Source organism: Oncorhynchus tshawytscha, linkage group LG05 (genome assembly GCF_018296145.1).
Source record: "Oncorhynchus tshawytscha isolate Ot180627B linkage group LG05, Otsh_v2.0, whole genome shotgun sequence".
In the NCBI taxonomy this organism is placed as follows: domain Eukaryota; kingdom Metazoa; phylum Chordata; class Actinopteri; order Salmoniformes; family Salmonidae; genus Oncorhynchus; species Oncorhynchus tshawytscha.
In genome coordinates this window covers 40,081,823-40,108,250 of record NC_056433.1, presented here as the reverse complement: position 1 = coordinate 40,108,250, position 26,428 = coordinate 40,081,823, and the positions used below count along the sequence as shown (strand labels likewise).

Below are 26,428 nucleotides of genomic sequence, written 5' to 3'. Positions count from 1 at the left end.
CGGGCGGTACTTCTCAAGACCAACTCCAGGTATCGTCGACAAGTGGACCATCGCCGGAATCCAGCTCCCCGTTACTGCATTGGGCAGAGGGTATGGCTTTCCACTCGGGACCTGCCCCTGTGGGTAGAGACCCGCAAACTCTCTCCCCGTTTAATTGGTCCTTTTCCCATCTCTGGAGTCCTTAGTTCCACTGCTGTCCATCTACTTTCCATGTGTCCAGAATTAAGCCTGTGTCTCACGGGTACTGTCACACCCTGATCTGTTTCACATGCCCCTGTGATTGTCTCCACCCCCTCCAGGTTTCACTTATTTTTCCCAGTGTATTTATCCCTGTGTTTCCTGTCTCTCTTTCTATTCTCTTTTGCTAGTCTTCCCGGTTTTGACCACTGCCTGACTCTGGACTACTTTCCTGCCTGCCTGATCAACCTGCCTGCCCTTCGGTACCTATTGGACTCTGAACTGGTTTTGACCTTTTGCCTGTACATGACCATTCTCTTGCTTACCCCTTTTTGGATTAATAAACATTGTAAGACTCCAACCATCTGCCTCCTGTGTCTGCATCTGGGTCTCGCCTTATGCCTTGGACCAAATGTTATCTGAAATAGTGTTGATTTCAACATTTTTACTGTGTAGTGTACTAGAAATGGAAAAGGGTGCCATTTAGGTGAGTCTCACTGCTTAGGGCACATCTATCAGACGATCAGAACATGGGAACAATGTATAGGACTACAGTTTTCTCTTCTCTCACTTGGTCTCTCTTGCGCTGTCTCTCTTTCTCACTCTTTCTGTTTCCCTCTCTCCCTCTCTCGCTTTCTGTTTCTCTTGCTTTACCCCTCCTGTGGCCCTATGGCCCCAGATAGGTGACAAGCCAAATGTTTCTGTTGTGCCTTCTTCACCACACTGTCTGTGTGGGTGGTCCATTTCAGTTTGTAAGTGATGTGTACGTCAAGGAACTTGAAGCTTTCCACCTTCTTCACTGCGATCCCTTCAATGTAGATAGGGGATGCACCCTCTGCTGTTTCCTGAAGTCCACGATCATCTCCTTTGTTTTGTTGACATTGAGAGAGAGGTTGTTTTCCTGGCACCACGACTCACAGAGCTCTCACCTCCTCCATGTAGTCTGTCTCGTAATCGTTGGTAATCAAGCCTACTACTGTACACACACACACATGTAAGCTTGTACACATACAGTACATACAGGCACGTACGCACACACACTCACATACAGACACACACACATACATACACACCTTCACCCCTCATCTCCTCCTTTCTTTCCATCCTCCACCTGCCCCCTTTTTTCTTTCTCAGCTTGAAATTATATGTGATCATATTAAGTGCCTCGCGGGCCAACGGTTGTGATTGGTGTGGTCGTCGTTCCTTCACCACCAGATTTAATTTCTATGTTATTTTTCTGTTTTTCTTAATTTTATTTGTTTCTGCTTGCGGCATCCTCTGTCCCTGACTGTGTGGCAGTGTTTCATCAAGCAGAGCTTGGAAGGGGAGAAAAGAAACACAAAACATAATTGGGCAATTAGTAAGAACAAGAGTAGTGGAGGGAGAGATGGAGGGAAGGGAAGAGAGCAGGAGAGTAGATGGAGAAAGAGAGAGAGAAGAGAGAGAGGGAGAGAGGGATGGGGGTTAAGGGTAGCTAACAGATTGCAGCCTCTCTCACTTCTGTCAAACGGTGATGCCTTGACCCCAGAACTGCCAGACTCACATCTATGTTTTCTTCTTTTCCACATACTTGAAATACCATATAGACCCTTGTGCCTCTGAGCCGCCTCCCTCAGCCTAAGAAAGCCACATGCCATGGCCAATACATCAGTCTGGATCAGGCCCTGGCACAACCATAGATTAACAGAGCAATGTGTGATAGAAACATTATATATTTACCTGATTTATTTAATATTAATAGTTAAGAATTAGCGGTCTAATTTCCTGATCCTATAGCTCTGCCATGAGATTGATAGTGTGATAAGGGGAGTATAAACTAATTTGAAACATTTTTTTCAACAGAATGTGATGTTATTCTTTTTGACATTGTTTTAGAAATTTGTATTAAGAATATTGGTCCAAAGTAATAATTTGTCATATAGTCAATGTTGTCTGGATTTCCTGAATCAGAGATGCACTGAACTGAATTGTTGTTCTGATCTGTCCTATCTCGAGGTTATGGTGGAGATGGTATCTAGATGCATGAAAGGGATCATTTGACCAAACGGTTTGAACTTCAAAACCCCCTCTAACTGGCAGAAGAATTGCGTTCACCTCGGCGCTGCCCTGCACCACTTCCGTCGAGAGACCTGAGTCCGAGCCAGTACAGCCTCCAGTTGAAGCTATCGACTACCTTTTCTCTCATGCCTTTTCTCTCAGGAGTGCAAAAAAATCTACGTGAAGTGACCATGGAGAGAGATCCGTTCCAAAACATATTGCTGGTATACTGGTTGGCAAATGGACAAGACAATGGGAGTTGTGGTGTTGCTCAGGGGAGACATTGAAATTGGGACATTATTTAACACCTCTGAACTGTGAAGCTATCTAAAGAAGAAAAAAAAAAGAAATGCCAGAATATTGAGTGCCGGGAAAGGGAGCAGGTTGGTCAACTGTGCCCGTAAATTATTTAGACTTCTGAAATTGTCATTTGGGGTATCATGCTGATCATGCTGATCGAGGAGGTTTACACATGGCTAAATGTATAGTAATTTAGGCTAAGAGTGCATTGAGATACTGATCTGTAATTATAACCCTGATGAGAGAGTTAATTGGGTTAATTGTAAGGTGAATATATTGTATGTTAATATAAATGTACATTCTGCCAGTGTTGATGTGGGTTAAGTTGAAGGTGTTAATTATTTTGAGTGATAGGACCAATGTGAATCACTGAGCAATGTCATTCAAAATTAATTAATTGAGTTTTGAACTATGATTTGGAAACTGAATGATTTTTAAAACTGACTGATTGATTTGAGTAAGTTTTTGTATGTTAAACTATATGAGTGGAGCAATTCATGTATTATGTATTGATTGTTTTGATTGTTGTTATGCTGATTGTGACATAGGTAAAGAGGTTGTTGTGTGCTGAAAATGTTGACCAATGACTATTCTCAGCATGCCTTGGTGAATGGAGAGGTGAACTCTGATCCTGAGAGTGAAACTGATCCTAATCTATTTGATTTATATCCATTGCCAAATTGCAATTTTTGATGATAAAGATAATACTCGGGAACTATAGCAGGTTTATGCAAATGGCACATAGAGTCCATAGGCAATGCCTTATATATAGTGGGATCATTATGCTTGTCCTGGGTCATGGTCATTAGACACTAAATGGAAGAAATGTGATTTGAACAGGGAGTCCCTACCTGGATTTGTCCAACAAGATATGCTAATTTTCAATTTCTACAGATGGTTCTATGAGGATGGGAATGGTTATTTCTACCATGCTGACCAATGGGAGTATACTCAGTATCAACATTATTTATTGTTTTGTACTGATGGAAAATGTGATTTAGATGACTGAGAATTTCTTAAACAATATTTACATTTTTATATAATTCCCTATGAACAATATTTTATATTAAGGTAAAAACTCAGTGAACCAACGGATGACAATTTACAATGGTAATATACTAGTGCAAGGAAGTTTTTATGTTTAAGTTAAAAAGTTCTTTGTTGCCTCATTTAGCTCTCATCTGTGTAGTGTCTTTTCAAACCATGTCATTTTACATTTAAGTTGAGAGAATTCTCAAAATGGGGGAATGTGATAGAACAATTACATATTTACCTGATTTGTTTAATATTAATAGTTAGCAAATAATACTTAACAAATAGAAGATTTCTGTTCTGTTTAATTCTGTGTTTCTGTAAAGAGATGGTTTCCACTCTAGCTTCCTGCAGTTGAGCTGACAATGGTGATAAAAACCTAAAAGCCAGCATTCCATAGACAAGATGTGGTGTGTGTGTGACCCGAGATAGAGATAGCCTGGAAGAGTTTAGAACAATGCCTCATTGTCTCATCATCATGGCATCTGGGAAATGGCATCTGGGAAACTCATGGCATCTGGGAAACTAAGCCAGGTTGGGGATAAAACACCATCCTGTGTAGATAGCCAAGGTGACTTATGGGAGATGAAACCAGTCTAAGGACTTTTAGATCCTATAAAATATATATTTTTTCATTTTCAGTTGATGGTTTCATTATTGCAATAATTAATCAATATTTAATAAAGATAATTGTTTGAAGAAATGACCAAGTCTCTCTCAGTACTGAATTTCCACAACAAATGTTTGGGTTGGGTATTTAACTGGGGAGCAGGGAGGGGCAGATTATGATTGAGGGAGGGAGAGTCATTTGGCCACGGGTGGAGGTGTGTACTTTAAGAGAATGAGAATCTGCCTTCAGTTCGAATGACCTTTCTGAGAACAGAATTACCCTAGAGGACAAAAACTGTAATGTATTCACCCTGAGTCCTTCAGGGCAGTAATGTACAGTATTCTGGTTTCTTTCTCTCCCTGGAACTTATTTGATGAGGAAATATAATTGCTTGGCTAGAGTTTTCTCTACCCCTGGATGGTCTAAATCAGACAGAATAGATGAGACTGCAGCCCTGAAAGACTGGAGCTGGATACCCCTGATAAACACAGAGATACAGTGCCTTGCGAAAGTATTCGGCCCCCTTGAACTTTGCGACCTTTTGCCACATTTCAGGCTTCAAACATAAAGATATAAAACTGTATTTTTTTGTGAAGAATCAACAACAAGTGGGACACAATCATGAAGTGGAATGACATTTATTGGATATTTCAAACTTTTTTAACAAATCAAAAACTGAAAAATTGGGCGTGCAAAATTATTCAGCCCCTTTACTTTCAGTGCAGCAAACTCTCTCCAGAAGTTCAGTGAGGATCTCTGAATGATCCAATGTTGACCTAAATGACTAATGATGATAAATACAATCCACCTGTGTGTAATAAAGTCTCCGTATAAATGCACCTGCACTGTGATAGTCTCAGAGGTCCGTTAAAAGCGCAGAGAGCATCATGAAGAACAAGGAACACACCAGGCAGGTCCGAGATACTGTTGTGAAGAAGTTTAAAGCCGGATTTGGATACAAAAATATTTCCCAAGCTTTAAACATCCCAAGGAGCACTGTGCAAGCAATAATATTGAAATGGAAGGAGTATCAGACCACTGCAAATCTACCAAGACCTGGCCGTCCCTCTAAACTTTCAGCTCATACAAGGAGAAGACTGATCAGAGATGCAGCCAAGAAGCCCATGATCACTCTGGATGAACTGCAGAGATCTACAGCTGAGGTGGGAGACTCTGTCCATAGGACAACAATTAGTCGTATATTGTACAAATCTGGCCTTTATGGAAGAGTGGCAAGAAGAAAGCCATTTCTTAAAGATATCCATAAAAAGTGTCATTTAAAGTTTGCCACAAGCCACCTGGGAGACACACCAAACATGTGGAAGAAGGTGCTCTGGTCAGATGAAACCAAAATTGAACTTTTGGCAACAATGCAAAACGTTATGTTTGGCGTAAAAGCAACACAGCTCATCACCCTGAACACATCATCCCCACTGTCAAACATGGTAGTGGCAGCATCATGTTTTGGGCCTGCTTTTCTTCAGCAGGGACAGGGAAGATGGTTAAAATTGATGGGAAGATGGATGGAGCCAAATACAGGACCATTCTGGAAGAAAACCTGATGGAGTCTGCAAAAGACCTGAGACTGGGACGGAGATTTGTCTTCCAACAAGACAATGATCCAAAACATAAAGCAAAATCTACAATGGAATGGTTCAAAAATAAACATATCCAGGTGTTAGAATGGCCAAGTCAAAGTCCAGACCTGAATCCAATCGAGAATCTGTGGAAAGAACTGAAAACTGCTGTTCACAAATGCTCTCCATCCAACCTCACTGAGCTCGAGCTGTTTTGCAAGGAGGAATGGGGAAAAAAATTCAGTCTCTCGATGTGCAAAACTGATAGAGACATACCCCAACTTACAGCTGTAATCGCAGCAAAAGGTGGCGCTACAAAGTATTAACTTAAGGGGGCTGAATAATTTTGCACGCCCAATTTTTCAGTTTTTGATTTGTTAAAAAAGTTTGAAATATCCAATAAATGTCGTTCCACTTCATGATTGTGTCCCACTTGTTGTTGATTCTTCACAAAAAAAATACAGTTTTATATCCTTATGTTTGAAGCCTGAAATGTGGCAAAAGGTCGCAAAGTTCAAGGGGGCCGAATACTTTCGCAAGGCACTGTACATTAGCCAGAGTAATTACGTTGATGTGTATACCTACGGCCAATTTAAAAGGTGCTCCTGTGAAAAAAAGAAGAGGAAATAGACACCTTTGCAGCACAGAATCAGAGCTTGGCGGCAATGTGATGTTACCCATGCTTGAAGTTCTCAACTTGTTTCTGCCTGCAGACTCTCTAGTCTGTGTGTGTGTGTGTGTGTGTGTGTGTGTGTGTGTGTGTGTGTGTGTGTGTGTGTGTGTGTGTGTGTGTGTGTGTGTGTGTGTGTGTGTGTGTGTGTGAGAGAGAGAGAGAGAGAGAGAGACACTGTGTGACTATGGGCTGGGCTCCCTGCTGTGAGTTGATGGGATTACTGTTAGATCTAATGATCAGTGGAGCAGCAACAAGCCATCAACACCTCCAGGACAAGATACTTAGGCAGACTCCGAGGCAGGCCTTCATCTTTGCTCTCAGTCAGTCATCCTATACTACTCACAGATTTCTATTCACACTGTAACTGAACAAACATTTGAGCACTCAGTTCCTCGTCAGGGGGGAGGTAGTTCAATGCCTGCGTGATGGGTAACCTTGTGTAAGACTTCAACATTCTTGTTAGCTCAAGGTTGGCTTTAACTTAGGATATTTATATCTTAAGTCGTGGAGAGTGGAAGAAAAGGTTCTTCTTTTTCAGTGCTCTGCCCTTCAGTGGAGGTGTGACTACTGAGCAGCAAGACAGGCGGGCCAATCATAAATAATCCCTGGAAATGGTGGAGTGGTAGAGGAGTAGAGGGTTAGAGGGGTAGTGGGATGGAGGGGTGGAGAGGTGCAGAGCTGGAGGGGTGAAGGAGTGGATGAAACAGGAGCAAACAGTGTCAATACATCAGGCCCCACCAGTGAGGGGATGGAGAGTGGAGGGACAATAATTAAGAAACATGAAGGGAATTAGAGAGAAGGAGAGGTTAATACAGGCCTTAGTTTACATTTTGGAGATAGTGAAGTCTGGGCACAAACTGGTTGAATCATTGTTGTTTCCATGTAATATCAACAACAAAAAGTACATTTGATGATGTTGAATCAACGTGGAAAACTAGTTGGATTTGCAAAAACTTTAAAGGAATTTTGGTAATTTGTCTCTTCTTGCTAATTTGTGTCTTTTCAGTCATTTGTGTATTTTTTTCACCCACATTTGACCCTAAATCCAATGAGATACTTATTTTTTGTTGATTTCACTTGAGTTCACATTAGTTGACAAGTCAATCAAACATACATCAAAACTAGACATTGAACTGACGTCTGTGCCTAGTGGGGTAGAACTGAGCTGAATGAGAAGGCCTGTGTCTCATGTAAAGTATAAGTAAACGCTACATTCTGAATAGTTGTGCAAATAGACAGAAGCATAGGTACTGAGATTCCAAGTCTCTATCCTGTCTGTCAGCTGGACATGTTCCAGTTCTGCTGGTCTGGGACCTGCTGTTACACAGTCTCACATCTTCAACAGAACAGCCAGGATAAACAAGTCCTTGGGTGGCCGTTATAGCCAATCATAACCCTGCGGCGTGGATGTAGAATCTCCCACAGGCTATTAGCTGCCTCCATCCACCTATTAAATCTTCACCGTACCGGGTGTCTCTAGACAAAACATTTGGATTAAATGAGAGTTTGGAGTGCATGCTGCTGTTGAAATCTCATTGTGGAAATGTATAATTACAAACACAACCCCAGCCTATTGTTGTACAGAACAGTATCTATTCTAGCGTAGCGCTCCAGGCAATCTCACTCACAGTGGTAAACTTTTTGATTTATCTGTCTTTATTGTTTTAAGTGCGGGATATCATCCATCTCTATCTCTATTGCTGTCTCCCCCATTCCTCCTGATCTCCTCACCCTCCTTTCTTTATCACCCTTTTAGAGAGTGTCGTTATAGCTACGAATATGATTATGACCGTTGCGGTAGCTATTCCATCACACATTTGGGTGGTAACGGCAAGCTATGCTGTTATGCTGTTAGGCTGTGTGGAGCTCCAGACTAGGGGGATTTTGCCCTCAGAAACCCAGAATAGGAAGAACCTTGATGGGGATTGACTCCTGGAAGCATGGCTTTAGCTTAGGTCCGGGGAGTAAAGGTTAATAAGACATGTATCAAATTGGTGGTCTTATTGTAGTCCCACCCAGGCCAGCCCAGAGAAAATGGAATTCCATAGATATCATCAAAAACCAATATGGGTTCATAAATTTAAGTGAATTGAGGTGAATTGTTCTGCTCATAATCCGACAATGGAAGGCTAATATATACAGTAATAAGCCTATGAATTAAGTTAAACTTTTTAATCCATGTTTTACAGTTCTGATTAAAGGCTCAGTGTAGTGAAAAACTAGATTACCTGTGTTTTATACTTCCTTGAAAAAGTATTGTATTTTATCGTGTTACAAAGTGGGATTAAAATTGATTTAATACTCTGTGATGTCAAAGTGGAAGAATAAAAAAAAACATTTGTTAAGGATTAATAGAAATTAAACAACTCAAATATAGTCGTTGCATAAGTATTCAGCTCCCTGAGTTAGGAACACCTTTGGCAGTGATTACAGCTGTGATGTCACTACCTTAGAGATCCTTATTATTCTCTATGTTTGGTTAGGTCAGGGTGTGACTCGGGTGGAAAATTCTATGTTTTCTATTTCTTTGTTTTTGGCTGAGTGTGGACCCCAGTCAGAGGCAGCTGTCCATCGTTGTCTCTGATTGGGGATCATGCTTAGGCAGCCCTTTTTCCCACCATTAGATTGTGGGATCTTGTTTTCTGTTTAGTGTCTGTACCTGACAGAACTGTCCTTTTGTTTTCACTTTGGTTATTTTGTTTGAGTGTTTTTTGAAAATAAAAAAAACATGAACACTTTCCACGCTGCGCTTTGATCTACACTTCCTACCACCAATGAGAGATGTTACATGTGAGTCTTCTTGGGTCTCTAATAGCTTTACACACCTGGATTGTGAAATATTCTTTTATTAATTCTTCAAGCACTGTCAAGATGTTGGAGATCATGGCTAGACAGCAATTTCAAGTATTGCCACAGATTCTCAAGCAGATTTAAGTCAACACTTTAACTTGGCCACTCAGGAACATTCACTGTTTTCTTGGTAAACAACTCCAGTGTAGATTTGGCCTTGTGCTGTATGTTATTGTCCAGCTGAACGCCTCTCCCAGTGTCAAGTGTAAAGCAAACTGAAGAAGATTTTGTTTAGATCATCCTAAAGATTGATTCCATACATTGTTTGACATGTTTCTACGGACAGTAATAGTCTGCAACTAGGGAACGCGCTTCATGACTTTGGATTTGTTTACCAAACGTGCTGACAAAAGTAGCTCTTTGGACATAAATGATGGACATTATCAAACTAAATCAAACATTTAATGTGGAACTGGGATTCCTGGGAGTGCATTCTGATGAAGATCATCAAGGGTAAGTTTTTTTGAGAATCTGGGGGCCCATCTTTTCAGTGTCCTGAGGGGGAAAAGGTGTTGTCGTTCCCTCTTCACGACTGTCTTGGTGTGTTTGGACCATGATAGTTTGCTGGTGATGTGGACACCAAGGAACTTGAAACTCTCGACCCGCGCCACTTCAGCCCCATCGATGTTAATGGGGGCCTGTTTGGCGTTCCTTTTCCTGTATTCCACAATCAGTTTCTTTGTTTTGTTCAATTGGAGAGACAGGAAGTTGTCCTGGTACCACACTGCCAGGTCTCTGACCTCCTTCCTATAGGCTGTCTCATTGCTGTCGGTGATCAGGCCTACAACTGTTGTCATCAGAACTTAATGATGGTGTCGGAGTCGTGCCTGGCCATGCAGTCTTGGGTGAACAGGGAGTACAGGAGGGGACTAAGCACACACACCTGAGGGGCCACAGTGTTGACGATCAGTGTGGAGATGTATTGTTTACTACCCTTACCATCCTGGGGGTGGTCCGTCAGGAAGTTCAGGATCCAGTTATAGAGGGAGGTGTTTAGTCCCAGGGTCCTTAGCTTAGTGATGAGCTTTTTGGTCACTATGGTGTTAAATGCTGAGCTGCAGCCAATGAACAGCATTCTCACATGTTGTTCCTTTTGTCCAGGTGGGAAAGGGCAGTGTGGACTACGATTCAGATTGCGTCATCTGTGGATCTGTTGGGGCGGTATGCGAATTGGAGTGGGTCTAGGGTTTCCAGGATGATGGCGTTGATGTGAGTCATGACCAGCCTTTCAAAGCACTTCATGGCTACCAACGTGAGTGCTACGGGGCAGTAGTCATTTAGGAAGGTTACCCTTGCTTTCTTGGGCACAGGGACTATGGTGGTCTGCTTGAAACATATAGGTATTACAGACTTGGTCAGGGAGAGGTTGAAAATGTCAATGAAGACACTTGCGAGTTGGTCCGCCCATGCACTTAGTACATGCACTGGTGTTCTCATGCATACTTCAATGTTGCTTGCCTCGAAGCGAGTATAAAAGGCATTTAGCTTGTCTGGTAGGCTTGCATCACTGGGCAGCTGGCAGCTGGTTTTCCCTTTGTAGTCCATAACAGTTTGCAAGCCCTGCCACATCCGACGAGCGTCAGAGCCAGTGTAGTAGGATTCAATCTTCGTCCTGTATTGACGCTTTGCCTGTTTGATGGTTCTTCTGAGGGCATATTCGGGATTTCTTATAAGCGTCTGGATCAGTGTTCCGCTCCTTGAAAGTGGCAGCTCTAACCTTTAGCTAGGTGCGGATATTGACTGTAATCCATGGCTTTTGGTTGGGATATATATGCAGGGTCACATTGGGGACGACATCGTTGATGCACTTATTGATGAAGCCGGTGACTGAGGTGGTGTACTCCTCAATGTCATTGGATGAATACCACAACATATTCCTGTGTGTGCTACCGAAACAGTCCCTTAGCGTAGCATCCGCGTAATCTGACCACTTCGGTATTGATAGTTACTGGTACCTCGTGCTTTAGTTTTTGCTTGTAAGCAGGAATCAGGAGCAAAAACGTACCAAATGGAGGGCGAGTGAGAGCTTCGTATGCATCTCTGTGTGTGGAGTAAAGGCGGTCTGGAGTGTTTTTTCCCCTCTGGTTGCACATGTGACATGCTGGTAGAAATTAGTAAAATGGATTGAAGTTTTCCTGCATTAAAATCCCCGTCCAATAGGAGCGCCGCTTCTGGATGAGCATTTTCTTGGTTGCTTATGGCCTTATACAGCTCGTTGAGTGCAGTCTTAGTACCAGCGTCGATTTGTGATGGTAAATAGATGGCTATAAATTATAGAGATGAAAACTCTCTTGGTAGATAGTGTGGTCTACAGCTTATCATAAGGTACTTGTCACGTTCTGACCTTAGTTCCTTTTTTATGTCTTTGTGTTAGGTTGGTCAGGGCGTGAGTTGGGGTGGGTAGTCTATGTTCTTTTTTCTATGTTTTTCTATGTATATATTTCTGTGTTTGGCCTAGTATGGTTCTCAATCAAAGGCAGGTGTCGTTCGTTGTCTCTGATTGAGAATCATACTTAGGTAGCCTGTTTTCCGCATTTTAGGTTGGGGGTGTTTAATTTTCTGTTTAGTGTCTGTTCACCTGGCAGAACTGTTTCGTTTTCTATTCGTTGTTATTTTGTGTAGTGTTCAGTTTTTCAATTAAAATATGACGAACACTTACGACGCTGCATATTTGTCCGATCCTTCTTACTCTTCCTCAGACGAAGAGGAGATTCGTTACAGTACTCTACCTCAGGCGAGCAATACCTCAAGACTTATTTTTCAGTGATTGGCCAAGTTGGCCAATAGAACGGATGGTAGAGTCGAGTTATCAACTCGCCGACAAATTCTCACAAGGCACCCCGATCTCCGCCCTTATATTTCCGTCTTTTCTTCACGAAAATGACGGGGATTTGGGCCTGGTCTCGGGGAAGTAGTATATCCTTCGCGTTGGACTCATTAATAAAGAAAAATGTGAGTAATCAAGGTGAGTAACCGCGGTGAGTAATCACTGTTCTGCTGTCCAGAAGCTCTTTTCAGCCATTAGAGACGGTATCAGCAACATTATGTACAAAATAGCACAGTTGGTTAGGAGCCCGTAAACAGCAGCCATCCCCTCCGGTACCATTATCTTTATTGCTTGTCCATAGACTGCCAGTTTAAGCTAGAGATACTTTGGGGCAAAAAAGTCAGCCACCAATTTAGTCAGCCACCAATTGTGCAAGTTCTCCCACTTAAAAAGATGAGAGGCCTGTAATTTTCATCATAGGTACACTTCAACTATGATAGACAAAATGAGAAAAAAAATCCAGAAAATCACATTGTAGGATTTTTTTATGAATTTATTTGCAAATTATTGAGTGTGCAAAGCTGTCATCAAGGTAAAGGGTGGCTACTTTGAAGAATCTAAAATCTAAAACATATTTTAATTTGTTTAACACTTTTTTGGTTACTACATGATTCCATATGTGTTAGTTTGATGTCTTCACTATTATTCTACAATATAGAAAATAGTAAAAATAAAGAAAAACCCTTGAATGAGTAGGTGTGTCCAAACCTTTGACTGGTACTCTATATATATTTCCTGAGCATTCTTTTTTCTCTTAGATATAGGACAAACACTTCAAAACCCTGTTTCTTATGATACATTTTTTGACTGTCTTTTTTTGCCCTCCCCATTAATGTGGAAGGATTAAGCTAGTACTCTTTAATAAAGACCATAATCTGACTGGGATTTAGCTAGGTTTTATCTCCACCTGGCACAGCCTGAAGAGGACTGGCCACCCCTCATAGCCTGGATCCACTCTAGCTTTCTTCCTTGGTTCTGGCCTTTATAGGAAGTTTTTCCTAGTCACAGTGCTTCTACACCTGCATTGCTTGCTGTTTGGGGTTTTAGGTTGGGTTTCTGTACAGCACTTTGTGACATCAGCTGATGTAAAAAGGGCTTTATAAATACATTTGTTGATTAATGAAATGAAGAGTGACAATGAAGATTGACAGAGGGAGGGAGGGAGGGAGGGAGGGAGGGAGGGAGGGAGGGAGGTAAGAAAGAGTCTGTTTGGCAGGGACAAGGATAAAGGAGAAAGGGAGGGAGGAAGTCTGTAGGGAGGGAGCCAGGGGGATTGATGGATGGGGAAGGTACTGTTTCCATCTCTTTTTCTCTGTAGAGGGGATTTAAAGGTAAATACATACTGTACTCTCACTAACTAACATCTGGGCTACATTTACAATGTAGCTGTGTGTAATACTGTGGGTTGGGGGTGAGGGGGGTTCTTCATAGGATTCAACGGATTCTTGAGAATGTGTTTAGTGTAAAGTGGAGATGTGTGTGAGATTGGAGGATCACTGCCTCTGTGTTTATGTTTCTCAACAACATCATACCAATACGATAAACTCATCTTTGAGCAGTTTTCTCATGGCAGTAACACTGCTATCTATCCATTCCTGAGCTACAACCAAGCTGCTCTGAGAACAGAGTTTGTCCTGGCCTCTAATACAGCTCTGTTGTTCCCTATGAAGCAGTCACTGATCCCAATCCTGTTTTCACAGGTGGTTCCATTTAGCCCCCCCTCCCTCCCCCCAGAAATATCCCAATAAGGGAACCCCCCTTTTGCTCCCCAAATACTGCACCTCTGTGCTCTGTTCCACTAGCTTGCCATGCAGTGAATATGAGACGTAGTCGTAGCCAAAACGACTGAGAGGCAATTGATTGCCCTGTTCTGAATACAGATTCTAGAGAATTAGATTTTACTGGTGCTTCCTGAGTAAAGAATTGGACTTCAACATCATCATTGTCATGGATTGCTGTATGAAGCACTTGGCCCAAATCCCTCTAAAAGTCTGTATGGGAAGAGAGAGAAAAGAAGGGAGGAAAAACTCAAAACAAGCAGTCCAAACAAGGAATGAATCCAAGCACTCCTGTTGATGTGGACAATCAATTATATAAGCCTCTTCAGCACAAAAAGTACTTTCCCTCATAAAATGCATTTCCCCTTATAAACCTTTACACAGAGTTCTTTAATCTCTTGTCTCTTTATCTTCTTATCATGCATGGTTGGTTGTGTTATCGCTTCACTGCAACATCTCCATGAATGGTAAAAAAAGCTTTTCTTTGCGAATGCCTTTTACAGTAGTTTGTCTTTTTCTCCAGCATATCCTAATATGTAGCCTACAATACATGGGCTGTTAGTTATCCATTCATCTATAAAATGCAATGAGGGGGTTAACCACTCCAGAATCCCCTGCCTCCCTTTGTTACACACCCAGAGAGCCACACCCTTCCTTTGAAAGATTGGTGTGTGGGCCTCCCGAGTGGTGCAGCGATCTAAGGCAGTGCTTGAGGCGTCACTACAGACCCGGGTCCGATCCCAGGTATGTGTCACGTCCGGGCGTGACTGGGAGTCCCATAGGATGACCCAGCATCGTCCAGGTTAGGGGAGGGTTTGGCCGGGGGGGCTTTATTTGGCTCATGGTGCTCTAGCGACTCCTTGTGGCGTGCCGGGCACTTGTAGGCTGACCTCGGTTGTCAGTTGAACAGTGTTTTCTCTGACACATTGGTGCAGGCGGTTGTTAATGAGCGTGGATAGAGGCTCATGTTTCAGAGGAAGCATGACTTGACTTTCGCCTCTCTCGAGCTCGTTGGGGAATTGCAGCAATGAGACAAAATAAACCAATAAAGACTGGAGTATGTCATAAAACGCTGCATGCAGGCACACACTTCAGTCATTTAGCAGACACTGTCCTGTCACATGAAGGGAGAGAGTGGGTATGGTGCTTACATTAACCCAAATCTCTCCAAAACTTGGCAGCTGTTGCCTGGGGACGACAGAATTACCTTCCCAGAGTAAAATAATAATTTCTCCCCTATTTGCTCGTCATTCACAGCAGGCCTCGTTTCACCAAGGGTGACAGTAGTTTTGTGTTTGTGTGAGCGAGAGACTCGGGCAGGTTAGAGTGTATGCTTGTGGTTGTGTAGATCAGTGTGTATTTCAATGTGGAAATGTATGTGCGGCTCTACTGGTGCACCCACCTGCGTGTTTGAGTGTGTGTATGTACATGTTTTTTAAGTACCAGCAAATATGTCATTAGTCTAACAACATGCCCAGACCGGACACGCGCATGCGCCATCATGCGCCATCGTGCGCAAATGGATTATGTCCCTGACACCAAACGCGATCACGACACCCAGGTTGAAATATCAAAACAAAATCTGAACCAATTATATTAATTTGGGTACAGATCAAAAAGCATTAAACATTTATGGCAATTTAGCTAGCTTGCAGTTGCTAGCTAATTTGTGCTATTTAGCTAGCTTGCTGTTGCTAGCTAATTTGTCCTGGGATATAAATGTTGGGTTATGTTACCTGAAATGCACAAGGTCCTCTACTCTGACAATTAATCCACATATAAAACGGCCAACTGAATCGTTTCTAGTCATCTCTCCTTCCAGGTGTTTTCTTCTTTGGACTTTATATGGCGATTGGCATAACTTTCATAGTTACCATGACCGACCGGCCGACCGATCTCAGTTCTTTCAATCACCCACTTGGGTATAACAAATGAGGAGATGCCACGTGGGTATCTGCTTCTATAAACCAATGAGGAGATGGGAGAGGCAGGACTTGCACCGAATTCAGCGTCACAAATAGAACTGACTTATATGGCAAAGCAAAAGCTCGTTGGCGCACTCGAGCAGTGTGGGTGCAATGAATGAATAACTTGTATGTTTAAATGTATTTTGCAACGCTCGCGGTGTTCACCCACAACTGCGTGGCCATGAACACCTCCAACTCAATCAACAAGATTGCTAACAACACAACAGTCACTGATAACGATGAGCCTATAGGGAGGAGGTCAGAGAACTGGCAGTGTGGTGCCAGGACAACAACCTCTCTCTCAATGTGAGCAAGGCAAAGGAGCTTATTGGGACTATAGGAAAAGGAGAGCCGAACAGGCCTCCATTAACATTGACGGGACGGAAGTGGAGCGGGTCGAGAGTTTCAAGTTCCTTGGTGTCCACTTCACCATCAAACTATCATGGTCCAAACACACCAAGACAGTTGTGAAGAGGGCACGACAACACCTTTTACCCCTCAGGAGACGGAAAGGATTTTATTTGGGTCCCCAGATCCTCAAAAAGTTATACATCTGCACCATCGAGAGCATCCTGCCCAGTTGCATTACCACCTGATATGGCAACTACTCGGCATCTGACCATAAGGCGCTACAGAGGGTAGTGCGTATGGCCCAGTACATCACTGAGGCCAAGCCTAATGCCATCCAGGGCCTATATACTAGGCGGTGTCAGAGGAAGGTCATAGATTCTTCTCCCTGCTACCGTAGCACCAATTCTAGGACAAAAAGGCTCCGTAACAGCTTCTACCCCCAAGCCACGAGACTGACATCAGACCCCCCCGTCATTACACTGCTGCTACTCTGTTTATTATCTATGCATAGTCACTTTACAAATTACCTTGACTAACCTGTACCCCCGCTCATTGTCCCAGTAACGGTACCCCTGTATATAGCCACCTTATTGTTATGTACATTTATTGCGTTACTTTTTGATTGATTAGATATTTCTTTAAGTTAATCAATATTTTCTTAATTCTTGTTGGTTAACGACTCGTAAGTAAACATTTCACGGTAAGGTGTACATTTGCATGTGACATACAATTTGATTTGATTTGCTGAGAGCCATATGACACAGCAGGAGATGGAAAGAGAGAAGTAAATGGGTTAGGGGATGGGAGAGAGAGGGGGAGGAGGAAGACAGAGGGGAGGTAAGGGAGAGAGAGGCAGAAAATAGAGGAGAGAGAGAGAGAGAGAGACTACTTAATCCTAGATGTGAGATATATTGGACATCTTGTTCAATTTCTTCGAACTTATTCACCATCGCTCTGCTATGCACTTTGACATTTGAAATCGTCTTCATTGCACCTCTATTACAGGCGACCGGTGGCACCTTAATTGAGGGAGATGGGCTCATTGTAATGGCTGGGACGGAATAAATGGAATACTATCAAACACGTAAAACACATGGTTTCCATGTGTTTGATACCCTTCCATTCACTACATTCCAGACATTATCATGAGCCGTTTTCCCCTCAGCAGCCTCCTTTGACCCCCAAACTACACAAACAGAAAAAGACACATGCCCTTTCAGTTTCTCTGGGCATGACGCCTCTGCTCTCTCTACCTCGAATCTTCCCTCTGTCCCTGGTCTCTTCACAGCGAGAGCCTTCCTAACAAAGTAAAAAAGAAACAGAATGTTTCAACACAGTGAGCTTATACCAACACAAAGCTCTCTCATTGTCTGCTGTGCTACTCAGGTCTCTAACATTGTCCACCTAACCACAGCCGTACAAATTTCAAGGTTTACGTTTTATTGTTACGTGCACAAGTACAGTGAAATGCCTCTTGCAAGCTCTTTGCCAACAATACAGTAATCAGTAGAACTATAAAATAAAGTCAAGTAAAACAAAAACACACAAGAAATAGAACTATGAAGAACACAAGAAGGAAAGTAAGTTACAGTGCATTTGGAAAATATTCAGATCCCTTTAATTTTCCCACATTTTTTTACAATGCGTTACATTCTAAAATGCATTACATCGTTTCCCCCCCCATCAATCTACACACAATACCCCAAAATGACAAAGCAAAAACAGGTTAAGACATTTTAGCAAATTTATAAAATAAAATAAACTGCTGCAGAGCTATTTTCAGGTCTCGCCAGAGGTATTCAATCAGGTTCAAGTCCGGGCTCTGGCTGGGCAACTCAAGGACATTCAGACTTGTCCCAAAGCCACTCCTGCATTGTCTTGGTTGTGTGCTTAGGGTCGTTGTCCTGTTGGAAGGTGAACCTTCGTGCCAATCTAAGGTCCGGAGCGCTCTGGAGCATGTTTTCATCAAGGATCTCTCTGTTCATTGCTTCGTTCATCTTTCCCTCGATCCTGACTAGTCTCCCAGTCCCTGCCGCTAAAAAACATCCCCACAGCATGATGCTGCCACCACCATGCTTCACCGTCGGGATGGTGCCAGGTTTCCTCCAGACGTGACGCATAGCATTTAGGCCAAAGTGTTCAATCTTGGTTTCATCAGACCAGATAATCTTGTTTCTCATGGTCTGAGAATCCTTTAGATGCCTTTTGGCAAACTCCAAGAGGGCTACGGGAGTTTTTTAGGGAGTTTTTTCTAACCACTACCATGCATTGCTTTCTCTTTGGAGTTTTAGGCTGGGTTCTGAATAAGCACTTTATGACATCTGCTGATTATTTAAATACATTTGATTGGTTGGACTGAGATGACAGCGGCAATACAATAGCCCTCTTTGCAATACAATTACAATAGCCCTCGAATCCATGTGCTCTAATTCTTTTAGAATATGTTAATTCTGAACAAGCTTTTGCAACAAAAAAACTATTTACTATACAGTATCTAATATGTTAACTTCATAGAGTTCAAAAGAACCTAGAAACAACTGGGTAAACGTAGATGCAGTGTGTTTGTGATTCTATGGGTAGTTCCGGCATCAGCGCCAGCCTCATAGCCTCAAAGACATAGTGTAACCCAAGGTGAAATGTCACCTTTTCAGCCATTCATCTACTGTGACTACCTTGTCCCTTGTTCCCCCAAATCTGGTTTTAAAGCTGCCTGAGAAACTGAGTCACACCTATGGGATTAAAATGTCTACTTCTACTGCTCTCTTTCTCTTTCAGTCTTTCTCTCTTTCTCACTCTAGTTCTCTCTCCCTCCATTTCTAGACTGTTTAGACTTGTTTGTGAAAATCTTTCTGAGAATTGACAATAAAGCGATTGACATTGAAATTGAGAGGGGAAATCGAGAGATATGGAGTGTGCCTGGTCAGAAGTTTACATACATTCAGTGAGTATTTGGTAGCATTGCCTTTAAATAGTTTAACTTGGGTCAAACGTTTCAGGTAGCCTTCCACAAGCTTCCCACAATAAGTTGAGTGAATTTTGGTCCATTCTTCCAGACAGAGCTGGTGCAACTGAGTCAGGTTTGTAGGCCTCCTTGCTCAGACACGCTTTTTCAGTTCTGCCCAAATTGTTTTTATAGGATTGAAGTCAGGGCTTTGTAATGGTCACTCCAATATCTTGACTTTGTTGTCCTTAAGCCATTTTGCCACAATGTTGGAAGTATGCTTGGGGTCATTGTCCATTTGGAAGACCCATTTGCGACCAAGCTTTAACTTCCTGACTGATGTCTTGAGATGTTGCTTCAATTTATCCACGTAATTTTCCTCCCTCATGATGCCGTCTATTTTGTAAAGTGCACCAGTCCCTCCTGCAGCAAAGCACCCCCCACAACATGATGCTGCCACCCCCATGCTTCACGGTTGAGATGGTGTTCTTTGGCTTGCAAACCTCCCCCTTTTTTCTCCAAAATAACGATGGACATTATGGCCAAGCAGTTCTATTTTTGTTTAATAAGACCAGAGGACACTTCTCCAGAAAGTACGATCTTTGTCCCCATGTGCAGTTGCAAACCGTAGTCTGGCTTTTTATGGCGGTTTTGGAGCAGTGGCTTCTTCCTTGCTGAGTGGCCTTTCAGGTTATGTTGATGTAGGACTCGTTTTACTGTGGATATAGACACTTTTGTACCTGTTTCCTCCAGCATCTTCACAAGGTCCTTTGTTGTTGTTCTGGGATTGATTTGTACTTTTCGCACCAAAGTACGTTCATCTCCAGTACTCTGCTGCCTGTGACTGGAACGAATTGCAAAAATCGCTGAAGTTGGAGACTTTTATCTCCCTCACCAACTTCAAACATCAGCTATCTGAGCAGCTAACCGATCGCTGCAGCTGTACATAGTCTATTGGTAAATAGCCCACCCATTTTCACCTACCTCATCCCCATACTGTTTTTATTTATTTACTTTTCTGCTCTTTTGCACACCAATATCTCTACCTGTACATGACCATCTGATCATTTATCACTCCAGTGTTAATCTGCAAAATTGTAACTATTCGTCTTCCTCCTCATGCCTTTTGCACACATTGTATATAGACTCCCCCTTTGTTTTCTACTGTGTTATTGACTTGTTAATTGTTTATTCCATGTGTAACTCTGTGTTGTCTGCTCACACTGCTATGCTTTATCTTGGCCAGGTCGCAGTTGTAAATGAGAACTTGTTCTCAACTAGCCTACCTGGTTAAATAAAGGTGAAATAAAATAAAATAAAAAAGGAGACAGAACGCGTCTCCTTCCTGAGCGGTATGACGGCTGTGTGATCCCATGGTGTTTATACTTGAGTATTATAGTTTGTACAGATGAACGTGGTACCTTCAGGCGTTTGGAAATTGCTCCCAACGATGAACCAGACTTGCGGAGGTCTACAATTATTTTCAGAGGTCTTGATTTCTTTTGATTTTCCCATGATGTCAAGCAAAGAGGCACTGGGTTTGAAGTTAGGCCTTGAAATACATCCACAGGTACACCTCCAATTGGCTCAAATAATGTCAATTAGCCTATCAGAAGCTTCTATAGCCATGACATACTTTTCAGTAATTTTCCAAGCTTTTTAAAGGCACAGTCAACTGAGTGTATGTAAACTTTTGACCCACTGGAATTGTGATACTGTGAATTATAAGTGAAATAATCTGTCTGTAAACAATAGTTGGAAAAATTACTGTCATGCCCAAAGTAGATGTCCTAACCGACTTGCCAAAACTATAGTTTGTTAGTTAACAAGAAATTTGTGGGGTGGTTGAAAAACAAGTTTTAATGACTCCTACCTACAGTAAGTCTATGTAAACTTTTGACTTCAACTGTATAGACAGCGTATGAATAGAAAAGGTGTGTACTGCAGTAGTTATATAGGATGAGCCATGACTAGAATACATTATATACTGTTTAGGATAGAAGGGGAAATTAATGGCACAATGTACAGAAAAGTCCTTGAAGAAAACTTGCTGCCCTCTGCAAGAAAGACAAAACTGGGACAGAAATTCACCTGACCCAAAGCACACAGCTAAAGCTACAATAGACTGCCTAAGGAATAAAAGTTAAATGTCATTGAGTGGCCCAGTCAGAGCTCAGACCTAAATCCAAAGGAAGAAACCTGCTCCTTTTACTCTCTGTTCCGAACGTGCTAGACGACCAGTTCGTATAGCTTTTAGTCTACTTCTACTCTGACCTAATCTGGGACAAGCTTAAACCTTTTGTGACTAGGGGGCAGTATTTTCATTTTTGGAAAAATAACGTTCCCGTAGTAAACGGGATATTTTGTCAGGACAAGAATATGCAAATAATTGACAGCTTAGGATAGAAAACACTCTAAAGTTTCCAAAACTGTAAAAATATTGTCTGTGAGTATAACAGAACTGATGTTGCAGGCGAAAGCCTGAGAAAAATCCAATCTGGAAGTGCCTTATGTTTTGAAAGCGCTGCGTTCCAATTGAGCAGTGAATGGGCTATCAACCAGATTACTCTTTCTCTGTATTCCCGAAGGTGTCTAAAGCATTGTGACGTAGTTTTACGCATTTACAGTGCCTTGCGAAAGTATTCGGCCCCCTTGAACTTTGCGACCTTTTTCCACATTTCAGGCTTCAAACATAAAGATATAAAACTGTACACAATCATGAAGTGGAACGACATTTATTGGATATTTCAAACTTTTTTAACAAATCAAAAACTGAAAAATTGGGCGTGCAAAATTATGGAGCTTATTTGGAATATTTTTCGGCGTTTTCGTGACTGCAATTTCCGGGCGATTTCTCAGCCAAACGTGAAGAACAAACGGAGCTATTTCACCTACAAAAATAATATTTTTTGAAAAAAGGAACATTTGCCATCTAACTGGGAGTCTTGTGAGTGAAAACATCCAAAGCTCATCAAAGGTAAACTATTTAATTTGATTGCTTTTCTGATTTCCGTGACCAAGTTACCTGCTGCTAGCTGGACAAAATGCTATGCTAAGCTATCGATAAACTTACACAAATGCTTGTCTAGCTTTGGCTGTAAAGCAAATTTTGAAAATCTGAGATAACAGGGTGATTAACAAAACGCTAAGCTGTGTCTCAATATATTTCATTTGTGATTTTCATGAATAGGAATATTTTCTAGGGATATTTATGTCCGTTGCGTTATGCTAATTAGTTTCAGTCGATGATTACGCTCCCGCATGCGGGATGGGGAGTCACTAGAGGCACCCCGGTCATCCTACAATCTAAGCTTGATGCCCACAACCTCACACAAATGATCAATGAACCTACCAGGTACAACCCCAAATCTGTAAACACGGGCACCCTCATAGATATCATCCGAATTAACTCACCCTCCAAATACACCTCTGCTGTTTTCAATCAAGATCTCAGTGATCATTGCCTCATTGCCTGCATCCGTAATGGGTCTGCGATCATACGACCACCCCTCATCACTGCCAAATGTTCCCTAAAACACTTCTGCGGCAAGCCTTTCTAATCGACCTGGCCGGGGTATCCTGGAATGACATTGACCTCATTCCGCCAGTAGAGGATGCCTGGTTCATTCTTTACAATTGCCTTCCTCACCATCTTAAATAAGCATGCTCCGTTCAAAAGATGTAGAACTAGGAATATATATAGTCCTTGGTTCACTCCAGACCTGTCTGCCCTTGACCAGCACAAAAACATCCTGTGGTGTTCTGCATTAGCATCGAATAGCCCCTGTGATATGCAACTTTTCGGGGAGGTTAGGAACAAATATACACAGGTATTTAGGAAAGCTAAGGCTAGCTTTTTCAAACAGAAATTTGCGCACTGTAGTACAAACTCAAAAATGGTCTGGGACACTGAAGTCCATGGAGAATAAGAGCACCTTCGCCCAGCTGCCCACTGCTCTGAGGCTAGGAAACAATGTTACCACCGATAAATCCACTATAATTGAGGATTTCAATAAACATTTCCTTACGGCTGGCCATGCATTCCACCTGACTACCCCTACCCCGCGCAACTGCCCGGGACCCTCCACAGCAACCCGCCCAAGCCCCCACCATTTCTCCTTCACCCAAATCCAGATAGCTGATGTTCTGCTGCAAAATCTGGACCCCTACAAATCAGCCGGGCTAGACAATCTGGACCCTGTCTTTCTAAAATGATCTGCCGAAATTGTTGCAACCCTTATTACTAGCCAGTTCAACCTCTCTTTCTTATCGTCTGAGCTCCCCAAAGATTGGAAAGCTGCCGCGGTCATCCCCTTCTTCAAAGGGGGTGACACTCTAGTCCCAAACTGCTACAGACCTATATCTATCCTACCCTGTCTTTCTAAGGTCTTTGAAAGCCAAGTTAACAAACAGCTTACCGAACATTTCGAATCCCACCATACCTTCTCCATTATGCAATCTGGTTTCAGAGCTAGTCATGGGTGCACCTCGGCCACGCTCAAGGTCCTAAACGATATCATAACCGCCATCAATAAGAGACAATACTGTGCAGCCGTATTCATCGACCTGGCCAAGGCTTTCGACTCTGTCAATCACCACATTCTAATTGGCAGACTCGACAGCCTTGGTTTCTCAAATGATTGCCTTGCCTGGTTTACCAACTACTTTTCTCTCATAGAGTTCAGTGTGTCAAATCAGAGGGCCTGTTGTCCGGACCTCTGGCAGTCTCTATGGGGGTTCCACAGGGTTCAATTCTCGTGCCGACTCTTCTCTGTATACATCAATGATGTCGCTCTTGCTGCTGGTGATTCTCTGATCCACCTCTACGCAGACGACACCATTCTGTATACTTCTGGCCCCTCTTTGGACACTGTGTTAACTAACCTCCAGACGAGCGTCAATGCCATACAACTCTCCTTCCGTGGCCTCCAACTGCTCTTAAATGCAAGTAAAACTAAATGCATGCTATTCAATCGATCACTGCCTGCACCTGCTCTCCCGTCCAGCATCACTACTCTGGACGGCGCTGACTTAGACGTGGACAACTACAAATACCTAGGTGTCTGGTTAGACGGTAGACTCTCCTCCCAGACTCACATTAAGCATCTCCAATCCAAAATGAAATCTAGAATCGGCTTCCTATATTGCAACATAGCATCCTTCACTCATGTTGCCAAACATACCCTCGTAAAACGGCCCATCCTACCGATCCTCGACTTCGGCGATGTCATCTATAAAATAGCCTCCAACACTCTACTCAACAAATTGGATGCAGTCTATCACAGTGCTATCCGTTTTGTCACCAAAGCCCCATACACTACCCACCCCTGCGACCTGTACGCTCTCGTTGGTTGGCCCTTGCTTCATATCCTCGCCAAACCCACTGGCTACAGGTTATCTACAAGTCTCTGCTAAGTAAAGCCCCACCTTATCTCAGCTCACTGGTCACCATAGCAGCACCCACTCGTAGCATGCGCTCCAGCAGGTATATCTCACTGGTCACCCCCATAGCCAATTCCTCGTTTGGTCACCTTTCCTTCCAGTTTTCTGCTGCCAATGACTGGAACGAACTGCAAAAATCACTGAAGCTGGAAACTCATACCTCCCTCACTAGCTTTAAGCACCAGCTGTCAGAGCAGCTCACAGATCACTGTAAACAGCCCATCTATCCCAACAGACCTATCCCAACAGACTCACAGCTGTAATTGCTGACAAAGATGCTTCCACCAAGTATTAACTCAGGGATGGAGACTTTTTCTCCTAAAAGTGTAGAGTATGGTGCAAGATAAGTGGGGGAAAAATCCTTACATAATGCTGAGGCACTGACACAACAAAATGTGAAAAACGTTCCAGGGGGTGTAGGCTTTCTATAGGCACGGTACATAAAGTGGGTTAAGCAGTATGTAAATATTGTTAAAGTGGCCAGAATGGGTTTTTGGACACGGCCAGTGTCTAAGGTACCAGAGAGTCCCGGGCGGGTGCCAGCTAGTGACGTCTGTTCAACGGTCTGATAGTCTGGAGCTGTTTTTCAGTCTCTCGGTCCTGGCTTTAATACACCTGTACTGTCTCCGTCTGCTAGATGGTAGCAGGGTGAACAGGCTGTGGCTCAGGGGGCTGAGGTCCTTCCTGTAGATGTCCTGGGGGACAGGCAGTGTGCCCACAGTGATGCTTTATAATGCTCTGGATGGTGCACCTGTAGAAGTTTGTCAGGGTCTTAGGGGCCATGCCGAAGAGATCACAGGTTCTCATTCATTCTGTCTGTCTGTCGCTCTGTCGGTAGCTCTGTCGCTCTGTCTGTTGCTCTGTCGCTCGCTCGCTCGCTCGCTCTGTCTGTCTTTCGCTCGCTCGCTCGCTCTGTCTGTCGCCCGCTCTGTCGCTCTCTCGCTCTGTCTGTCACTGTCTGTCACTGTCTCGCTCTGTCTCACTGTCTGACGCTCTGCCTCGCTGTCTGACGCTCTGCCTCGCTGTCTGTCGCTATGTCTCCCTGTCTGTCGCTGTTTCTCCCTGTCTGTCGCTCTGTCTCGCGCTGTCTGTCGCTCTCTCGCTGTCTGTCGCTATGTCTCGCTGTCTGTCGCTCTGTGCCACTGTCTGTCGCTCTGTCTCGCTGTCTGTCGCTCTGTCTCGCTGTCTGTCGCTCTGTCTCGCTGTCTGTCGCTCTGTCTCGCTGTCTGTCGCTCTGTCTCGCTGTCTGTCGCTCTGTCTCGCTGTCTGTCGCTCTCTCGCTGTCTGTCGCTCTCTCGCTGTCTGTCGCTATGTTTCGCTGTCTGTCGCTCTGTGCCGCTGTCTGTCGCTCTCTCGCTGTCTGTCGCTCTCTCGCTGTCTGTCTGTCTCTCGCTCTCACTCTGTCTGTCTCTTGCTCTCTCTCTCTCGCTCTCTGTCTGTCTCTCTCGCTCTCTGTTCTGTGTCTCTCTCGCTCTCTGTTCTGTGTCTCTCTCGTTCTGTGTCTCTCTCGCTCGCTGTCTGTGTCTCTCTCGCTCGCTGTCTGTCTCGCTCGCTCTCGCTCGCTCTCTCTCTCGCTATATCTGTCTGTCGCTCTGTCTCGCTGTCTGTCGCTCTCACTCTGTCTGTCTCTCGCTCTCTTGCTCTCGCTCTCTGTCTGTGTCTCTCTCGCTCTCTCTCTCGCTATCTCTCTGTTTCGCTGTCTGTCGCTCTGTCTCGCTGTCTGTCGCGCTGTCTCGCTCTGTGTCGCTCTGTCTCGCTGTCTGTCGCTCTGTCTCGCTGTCTGTCGCTCTCTCTCTGTCTGTCTGTCTCTCGCTCTCTCTCGCTCTCTCTGTCTGTCTGTCTCGCTCTCTCGCTCTCACTCTGTCT

At 43.4% G+C, this 26,428-nt stretch overlaps 1 protein-coding gene across 2 annotated transcripts in view; it reads right to left on the bottom strand.

Moving 5' to 3' along the window:
- Positions 1-26,428, bottom strand: part of LOC112232983 (methyltransferase-like protein 24) — an 86,713-nt gene that overhangs the window by 43,641 nt on the left and 16,644 nt on the right. The window lies entirely within an intron of this gene.